The following is a 9827-nucleotide window of genomic DNA, read 5'->3' as shown; positions in this document are numbered from 1 at the left end:
TGTAAGTGCCGAGCAGGGTCACAATCTCAGGGCAGGGAATTACACAGGGCACCAGACCTCAGCAGTATTCTGAATAATCTTCCTCCATGTAATTTGCTTGGAACCAGCCAACTGAGGCGGAGAAAACCCAATAAGATGTGAAACTCTTATCACAAAACTGTGAGTGGAAGATGGTCATCATCTCATGTATGAATTACTGCCCTCCTCTGGATAATATTGGGGCTGCCTACCTGCGTGTCATAAGGCCTATACTGCTAAGAGCTAAAGAGGATTCTCCTATAACTCATCTTGTTTTGGCAGCAGGAAGTTCTGTGCACTATCCCCAATACTGTAGTGAGATCAGCTGGTCGTGCCATGCAGCACAGGGGCCAATAGCATGAGGCATGGGCAACATGGATTGAACCTTGGACTCATGAATCTAAAAGCATCAATTCCATTAGCGAGCTCATCCAACGTCACTATCCCAGCCACCACAAGAGGATGACAAAGTGCCATTGAAGTCACTATTTGGCCACAAATGTCTTGGCATTCTATGGTCACACTAGGACCGGTGCTCAATGTTACCAGCTGCTTTAGAACACGTGAGTGTGTGTGAGGATCGTGCTTGTGTGTGCATGTGGGGGGATCGTGCAAGAGCACATGCATGTGCATAGAGATTGTATACACCACTGTGCACACGTGTGTACACGCCAGAGGAATGTGTGTACACACATACATGGACTGTGTATATACACAAATGTGTGTGGACTGTGTGTGCGTCTGCGGGTGTAGGTGTATTTGTGAGAGACAGGGAGTCAGAAGTGCTTCCCTCTCCTTAGTAGGATGTGATCACAGCTGCTCACAAGTGCCTGTGGGCGTGGGCGAGCAGGAATGATCTCCCCTGCTGGATGGAATACATCAGAGTTGCTCCTGTGAATTTCTGTATGTAGAAAGTCGTGTGTGTGTTTATGTTGTCTGTGTCTAGAGAGTGGTGTGTGTGTGTGGTGTATAGGTGTGGAGAACACTGACCCCCTTCTGGATGTATGTTGGGTTGTGTGTGTATGGGTGTAACAATGTCTCCTTGTGGACAGGCCCTGTCAGTCTGCTGTGGTGTATACCCAGGCTGTGAACCCCGTCTCAACCCCCACTGGGCGGTGCACTCACCCGGCCATAGATCTCCCCTTTGCACCAACCTGGCTGCCCCTTCTTGCTCAGGATCTTCATGATGTCACCTTCCTTGAGCATCAGCTCTGTCCGGTCCCGTGCACAGAAATTATAGCGCGCCTTCGCCGACCCGAAGTACGTCAGCTCTCCTGCTGCGAGGAGAAAGGCCCACGCTAAACACAGCTGGGCTGAGACCAGACACCCTCCAATGAACATCCAGCCCCTGGTGGGATTCTGGAAGGTGAGCAGTCCCCGGAAGTGCTCATCATCCCCCACATGGTGGGAGGCAGTGACCGCAAGGTAAAGGATTTGGCTCTTCCCACCTGGCATTCCATGGGCTTGGGACACAAAGGGTTAACTGCCAGTGCCTACCAGGGTGGAATCCACACACCAGCTGGGACCAGGGTGGAGGGAACCGCAGCTGGAGGCCACGGCTGCATGCTCCCCCATACGGCAACACCTCCCATCGGCACCAATGATGCTGCCCAGAATATCCCTCCTCCCTGCCTTCTTTCCAGTGAAGCCTTTGCCAGATCCAGCACAGAGCAGAGGTCACACTGGGGTGCTGGGTTTTAAAAGGCTCCTACAACCTGGCTCTGCCCTTAACAGCCGGTGCTGCCCCAGCCCTTTACAGACATGTTTGGCCCGGATGAATGAGTCTAGCTGGGAAAGGACAAGTTTGGCCTCACAACACTTTTCCTGGATTTGTCCAAATGTTCCTATTTTTGTTGAAACCCCTAATTTTCAGGTATCCCCCCCAACAGTGAACAAGAAACATTTGACAAAAACACTAGAACAGGGGTCAAACTTGGGATTGAAAAGCCACTGTCTCACTTTGTATCTGTAGCTCTTTTCCTTTATATCAAGGCAGTCTGTGATTGCATAGAGCATCATGCACACAAGGCAGGACTTCAGATTAAACAGAATAAATTATGTAGCTGCAGAAATGGTTCAGTTCTACCATTTTACTTACCAACGATACACAGAAAAATTCAGGGGCAGGTTCTGAGGAGGGAAGGAAAGCAGTTTTATTTTCTTGCAGGGAATAAAGCAAAGAAGAAAGAGTTAAGTCCGGCCCAGGAGATCTGGCTGAAATGAGCCTCGCTATCCGTGCTTTGTGATTCTGGAGCTTTATTTTCTTCCCAGTATCACATCACAAATAATTCATTAAAAATATTTATATATAAAGAACAGGGACGTATTGCATCAGGTACTGCACAGACCTCAACGAAGATCAGAGTCTCCTTCTGCCTGGCACTCTGACTGAGATCAAGGCCTCTGGGACCTGCACAAACACACAGTGAAAGACAGTTCCTGCCCCAGACAGCATGTAAACAAAGATTGAATTATTATACCCGATTTCAAAATGAGGAGCTGTGGGACAAGGAGATAAGTGACTTGCCCAAGGTCTCACACAGGTAGTCTGTGGCAGAGCCAAAATATCATTCAAACCTTCTGAACCCTACTCCAACCTCTTACCCACAAAGTCCATAAATTCTGCTGCTGCTTAGCATGCCAGACATCTTCCCATTCTCTCCAAAGCAGATCTATCCCACTCAAACAAGTTATGAAATTCAGAGACCCTACAAAAACATCCAGGGTTTACTACCTAGTCGAGCAAATGTGAAAGGGGTTGCTACTCACACACACACACACGGTTTGACTCTTTCGCATGGGAACCAGCCGATCTCATTCGTGGTTGTGTCTCTGCCCTGCAAAGCAGAAGTCAATGCACATCAGAGCTATCATAAAGAGCTATCAGCGCACAGGCTAAGGGAGCTGTCTGCTTGCAAAGGGACAATGGAGGTTTGAGCAGAGACATTTCAATTTAGCAATCCCGCTGGGGAGTTGTAGTTTGGTTTCCTCGTACCCCCATTTTCTATGGGCTGGGTTCCCCAGCCAGACTACTTCTCCCAGCATTCAACATAGCGGAGGCCTCCCATGATGCAACCCTCTGAGGGCAGACTGTGATGCATCATGGGACATGTAGTCTGAGCAGGAAACCTGGCCTATGGAAGGGAAATGGGAGCACGAGGCACCTGAGCTATGACTCCCACAGGGCACTGATGCTACATCCTCCAACCAAAATACATTTCAGGTTTTTGCCCAAAGTTCCCATTTTCCACTGGAAAAAGCCCCCTTTCCCCAACCAGCTCTTGACTGAAGGCCTGAGCCAGCCCCCACTGATGCCAACGGGCATCTTTCCCCTGGTTCCAGGGGGTCTGGGATGAAACCCGCCCACCTCCAGCTCCCCTTGGCCTAACACTCAGCGTCTGTGATCAGGGCCAGCATCAAGATCAGGGCTCCTGTGTGCGGGGTCCGGCGCAGAACCCCCCAGAGCTCAGAGCCCCACTGTCCCGGGAGTGAGCGGGGAGACAAGGCACATGACACGGCCAATGCCAGAGGTCTGAACACAGAGACACTGAAAGCAGCTTGGGGCAGGCCGGACGGGGCAGGCCCTGTGGATCTCTTTGTCCTTTGCTGCCTGGCACTGCCTCCGCCTGAGCTTCGTCAAGGGAGTCGAGTTCAGGGCTCTACAACTGAGCCACTGCCAGGAGGGGCCGGATCTGTTCTGTTTGATCATTCAGCACCTGATGCTGCCTGGCATCCCGGACACGCTGAGGCCAAAATATCCATTCATTTGTGCTGCTCTCGTCTTTGAGTTTAAAGTCCCCCGCACCCCTTCATTTCTTCTCAGGAGATCCCAGCTACGGTCATCAGCGGGGCTGGATCAGTGCTGACCAACAGGCCCGTCCCACATGAGCTCATTAGCCGGCAGCACCAACTTGTGGGGTCTTGAAATCAGTAGAGCGGCTGGAAGCCAGCCCTTTAAACGCTCGATGGCAAAGGGGGGTTCCTGGTCCTGCTTATGGGCAGGGAGCTCTCTAGGAATGTCTGAGATGTGAGCCTAGCATCCTCTCCCATGATGCACCACAGCTCTGGAGGGACGGGTCCATCCTGTTTGTAATGGGACAGTCCCGTATTTAAATCATCTTTCCGCCATCCCGACTTTTTTAAAAAGACGGGTGAATAGTCCCATATTCTCAGTTCCAGGCCTCCCCCTGCTGGTCCATTGCCAGCAGTGCAGCCTCAGCAGCCTCCTGATTGTGGCTGGCAGGGGAATGCAGCAGGTGGCAGAGCTCATAGGCAGAAAGACCGGCAGCCAGTCGGACCAGGGTGGGCACTAAAACAGAGGTGGTTCCCCAGGGTTAGCCCCTGGTGGGCCGCTCCTACTACATTTACCGGTGTGTCCACAGGTACGGGCAATCCCAGCTCCCATTGGCCAGGAATGGTGATCTGCGGCCAATAGGAGCTGTGATCGCCTCTACCTGCGGAGGTGCAGGTAAAAACGGCAGTGTAGGGCCCACCAGGGACTAACCCTGGAGGACTGGAAAAGGAAGTTACTCACCTTCCTGTAACTGACCTTCTTTGAGATGAGCGTCCCTGGGGGTGCTCCACATCAGGTGTTGAGCGTCTCAGCACTTCTAGACCGATTTTTCTCAGAAGTGCATTGGTGGCCGTGCATTCATGGCATGCAGCACATGAGAGCCCCCCTCAGCGCTATCACGCATGCATGGCACCTCTCCCTTCATAGACTCATAGACTCATAGACTTTAAGGTCAGAAGGGACCATTATGATCATCTAGTCTGACCCCCTGCACAGTGCAGGCCACAAAATCTCACCCACCCCCTCCTAGAATAATCCTCTCAACTATATCTCAGATATTGAAGCCTTCAAATACTTTGAAGACCCCAAGATGCAGAGAATCCTCCAGCTGTGATCTGTGCCCCATGCTACAGAGGAAGGCGAAAAACCACCAGGGCCTCTGCCAATCTACCCTGGAGGAAAATTCCTTCCCGACTCCAAATATGGCGATCAGCTAAACCCTGAGCATGTGGGCAAGACTCACCAGCTGGACACCCAGAAAGTTCTCTATAGTAACTCCTATCATCCCTCCATTGACCTATTTACCATTGATAATGGTTCCTTCTCTATGCAGAACCGACAAAAAATTTGTTATAGATGTTATCATAAGGGCATTCCAAAATAGAGGGGAGTAAGGGAGGGTAGTGGAGCTCCCCTAGGGATGCTCATCTCGAAGAACGTCAGTAACAGGAAGGTCAGTAACCTCCCTTTTTTCATCAAAAGGCGTCCCTGGAGCTGCTCCATATCAGGTGACTTCAAGCAATATTTTCTTATGGAGGAAGGGACTTTGGATCAGGTAAGTATGCCACTTGTAGTAATGCTAATTTGGTATCCTGGACGGGTCCTGAAGCGAGTGCATAATGTTTGCTAAGGAGTTTTCTGATGACCACGTGGCTGCTGCACATATGTCATGCAGTGGAATTTTTCTCAGATAAGGGAAAACTGATCTTGTGGAGTGTGCCCGAATCGGAATTGGTGAAGGTCGGTCATTTAGCGAACAACAAGTAGTATTGCATGCTGAGATCCAATGTGATGAAATTTGTTTTCCTTTACTGTGATCTGCGATGGAGACAAAAAGTTGGGAAGAGGATCTGAAAGATTTCGTTCTGTCGATGTAGAAGGAGAGAACCCTTCTGACATTTAGGGTGTGCATCTGAGCTTCAAATGCATTAGTGGGTGCTTTGGAAAAAATACTGGTAAATATATTGTCTGATTAAAATGGAAAGGGGAGTGCACCTTGGGGAGGAATTTGGGGTGTGGTCAGATTGTGACCTTGTCCTTAAAAAAGATTGTGAATGGTGGTTCTGCCATGAGGACAGCCATCTCGCTCACTCTGCGAGCTGATGTTACTGCTACCAGGAATGCCGTCTTTAAGGATAAATGGCGTAGGGAACATGTCACCATGGGTTCAAATGGCAATTTTGTGAGAGTTGTTAATAAAAAGTGTAAGTCCCAAGGCTCTTGAGGGGGTGCCTTCTCTGGGTATAGAGCCTGCAGACCTTTCAAAAGTCGCTTAGTTACTGGGTGTGCGAAGACTGTGGTGTCTTCCACTGGTTGATGTATTGCTAGCCTGTGTAGAAGGGGAAACTACGGCTGTCGGGGCCAGCGGGGAGCGAAGAGCATAACTTTTGCTTTGTTGTTCAGAGTCTTTATGAGGACTCTGTTGAGGAGAGGAAACGGGGAGAAAGTGTAATGTAGGGGTGCATTCCAGGTTGTAACTGTGGAAAGTAAAATGGAAGGTTCGAGAATGTGGCCAGCCCCAGAGAGGTGCAGAAACAGGCAGCCTTGTATTGAATATTTTTTAACTTTTATTAAAATGCTTTTAAACTATAACTTTTTATTTATCAACTTTTTACATGCGTGGGCACCAGATAATTATTAACAGTAACAACAAACAAACTGCAACACAATAGAGGAAAATGCCCTGGGGTTTCTCTAAGTCTAAGTAATTATCAATAACAGCCCAGGGATTTTTATCAGTTATATTTACATTAATTTTACTCATAAGGTCTAACATCTATCTAAACTCCTAACTGTACTATTTAACAATTTCTAACTAACTTACTCTTAACACTATTATTTATCAAACCTTTAACTAACTTTACACAGCAATACTCACATTTATTTGATCTGAGGAAGTGGGTCTGGCCCACGAAAGCTCATCATCTAATAAACCATCTTGTTAGTCTTTAAAGTGCTACATTGTCCTGCATTTTGCTTCAGCTACCCCAGACTAACACGGCTACATTTCTATTAGAAATTCGTTTGACTTGGTAAAATCCATCCTGGCTTATTTCCTTTTTAGGAGCTGGAGTCAACAGAGAAGGAGAACTTGCGGCTGGCGCTGGATGCCATGCAGGTGGGGCTGGCTCAGTGTCTCCCGAGCCCTGAAAGCTTTTGGGATGATTGTGAAGGATTCTAAGTGATAGAAATGTAGCCAGATGGACACCTCTACTGGTGATAGCATAGTGATAGAAATGTAGCCGTGTTAGTCTGGGGTAGCTGAAGCAAAATGCAGGACAATGTAGCACTTTAAAGACTAACAAGATGGTTTATTAGATGATGAGCTTTCGTGGGCCAGAAATAACATTTCTATCACTATTCACATTTATCAGACATACAAGAGACAACAGAGACAACAGCATATTCGTTATTCGTCACGCTCTGCAAAAGATTCGGTAGATTCGGTGAGCGGGAGGGGGTCCTCGGGTGATCAGCCCTCAGAACCTGGCTCGTGTTCTGCCTTCCAAGTTTTCGGGAACCCTCAACTGCATGCAGGAGGGGTAGCTGTTTTATAGAGAGAGCAAGAGCTTTCCCGCACCTAGTTGTGATAGGCTTGACAGATTCAGTCTGCCTAGTGACAGGCTGAGGGGGAAGGGGAGGGGGTGAGATGGCCCTTGAGTGGCGCGAACTTTGTATGGTCCTTACCTGCCTGGTGTTTTATTCCTGGTTTTTACTGATCTTAAGTCACATAGTGCAGGATTTTTGGTTTGAGGGGAAGGTAATCTTGGGCTAGGAAGGCTATGCGCACGAGGCCTGGCCAGAAAAGAGCCTGTTTTCACAGTAACAAGAGCATCCCTGAAGGATTCTTTCCCCAATCCTACCCTTTAGCAATAACGTGGGCATTTTTTGTTGGTTGCAGTGGCAAATAAATCTCTCTCTTGGAAACCCCACTGATTGAATATGTCACTGAGGAGTGCATAGATGGGTTGTACTTGGCAGGGAAAGGCCGAAGAGTTGAACCAGGAGGCTCGTCTCATAGTGACTTCTGTTGCCATAATCCTCGTAGCTGTGTGTGCTGCATCAAGTGCTGCATCAAGTGTGGAATGATTTTGTTGTTTGTTTCTCTGCTGCGCAGCCTCTACTGTGAGAGAGTTGGGTGGAGGGTGTGAAAAGAGAAATTGGGAACCCTTGGGGGGAACATAGCTTTTCTGCATGTTGGTGGGATGGATGCAGGTGTTTGTCATAGGATTTTAGCAGGCTCCAAGATGGCTGGATTAATAGGGAGTACGATTTTTGTTGCTGTGCTAGGCTGGAGGATGTTAGTAAGTTCATGTTGAGAAACCTGAACTTCCTCCATAGATATATTCAAATCATTAGCAACTCTTTTAAATAAATCTTGGAAAGAGGAGGGGTCACGAGTGGTAGGTGGCAACATTGCCTGCTCCGTGCCTGAGGCTGCATTTGAATGTAATAGGGATACAGAAGCCAACACTGGAGAGCAATGGCTTTCACTGTCAGTTCCCCTCGTAGAGCTATAGGGTAACAGGGTTAAGGGAGAGCAGGGCTTTGTCATATTCTTGATCTTATATGGTCTTTTTTTATATTGTTGAGGTTGATTGAATATTTGCCACTGTGGGGGGCAAAGCATAGGAGGTGGCATCCAAAAATAAGGAGCCCAGGGAGCCTAAGAAATTCCGGTTGTTGCTGATCAGCAGACAATGTAGAGCCTTCTGTATATGGCTGAGGTGAAAAAGCAGCGAACACTCTTCCTCGTCCCCTGAGAGGGGGAAGGAGTCAGAGCAGTCCGAGAATGGAGAGTGAGGATGCTTATTCTCAGAACAGGGAATATAAAGTGGGAGAAATCGCCGGGTCTTTGTGGTCCCTGTAGCTCCTGAGGGGAGTATGGGATGTGGGCAGCTCTGCCTGGCTGCTGAGGCAGGGCTGCCTGAGGTGTTGCCCCGGTAACGAGGGGGGGCACCCAGAGGCTGATCTGTGAGGAGATTCCTGGGTGCCCTGATGGGAGCGGGAAGCGCTCCTATGGCCGGTGGGGGGGCAGGCGCTGACGAGTCAGACAGCTCGGAGTGTGAGGCAGGCTCGGGAAGGCCTGTTGCCTCCCTGTGGGCAGACGTTTTTACAGTTTTCGTGCCCTTTCTGTGCTCCCCCGAAGTAACTGGGCCATCAAACGTGCTCAAGCGGTTATTGCCTGAGCGGTCTGACTTTTCCCTCCCAGCGTGCCGCTTTCTGGGCTGGGTTGCCCCGGCCTTTGATGGCTTAGGGGTCGTTTGCCTTTTTGGTGTATCGCTCTGACCCGAGCCTGGGTCCGAGCTGTGTTTGCCCTTGTCCGTGAAGGGCATTCTGAGGAGCAGCTCTCTGTCCTTCCACGTTTTCAGCTTAGCGCAGTGCTGGCAGTCTTGCTGAGAATGTGACTGCCCCAGGCACTTTGTGCATTTATCGAGGCCATCAGAGACCGGCATTGAGTTCTTGCAGAGCCCCCAGTGTTTGAACCCGGGTGAACCCATTAGTTGGAGATCACAGTTCAAGACTGCAGGCATCTTCTTCTTTTAAAAAAAACAAACAAACTAAATCTAGTTTAAAAGGAGAAAGGAGTCCAGGAGAGCTGGCAGTATTTTAAAGAAACCTTATTGAAGGCACAGAAAGAAACCATCCCGATGCATAGCAAGAGAAGCAAATATGGTAGGAGATCAGATTGGCTTACAGGGGAAATCCTTGGTGAACTTAAGCACAAAAAGGAAGCTTACACAAAGTGGAAACTTGGATCGATGACTAGGGAGGGGTATAAATGTATAGCTTGACAATGCAGGGGAGTTATCAGGAAGGTGAAAGCGCAACTGGAATTGCAACTAGCACGGGATGTGAAGGGGAACAAGAAAGGTTTCCACAGGCATGTTAGCAAGAATAAGGTGATCAGAGAAGGTGTGGGGCCCCTACTGGATGAGGGAGGTAACCTAGTGACAGATGATGTGGGGAAAGCTGAAGCACTCAATGTTTTCTTTGCCTCTATCTTTATGGACAA

This window comes from Pelodiscus sinensis, chromosome 31 (genome assembly GCF_052426305.1).
Source record: "Pelodiscus sinensis isolate ZL-2025 chromosome 31, ASM5242630v1, whole genome shotgun sequence".
Taxonomy (NCBI): Eukaryota; Metazoa; Chordata; order Testudines; family Trionychidae; genus Pelodiscus; species Pelodiscus sinensis.
Note: the sequence above shows the minus strand (reverse complement) of the source record.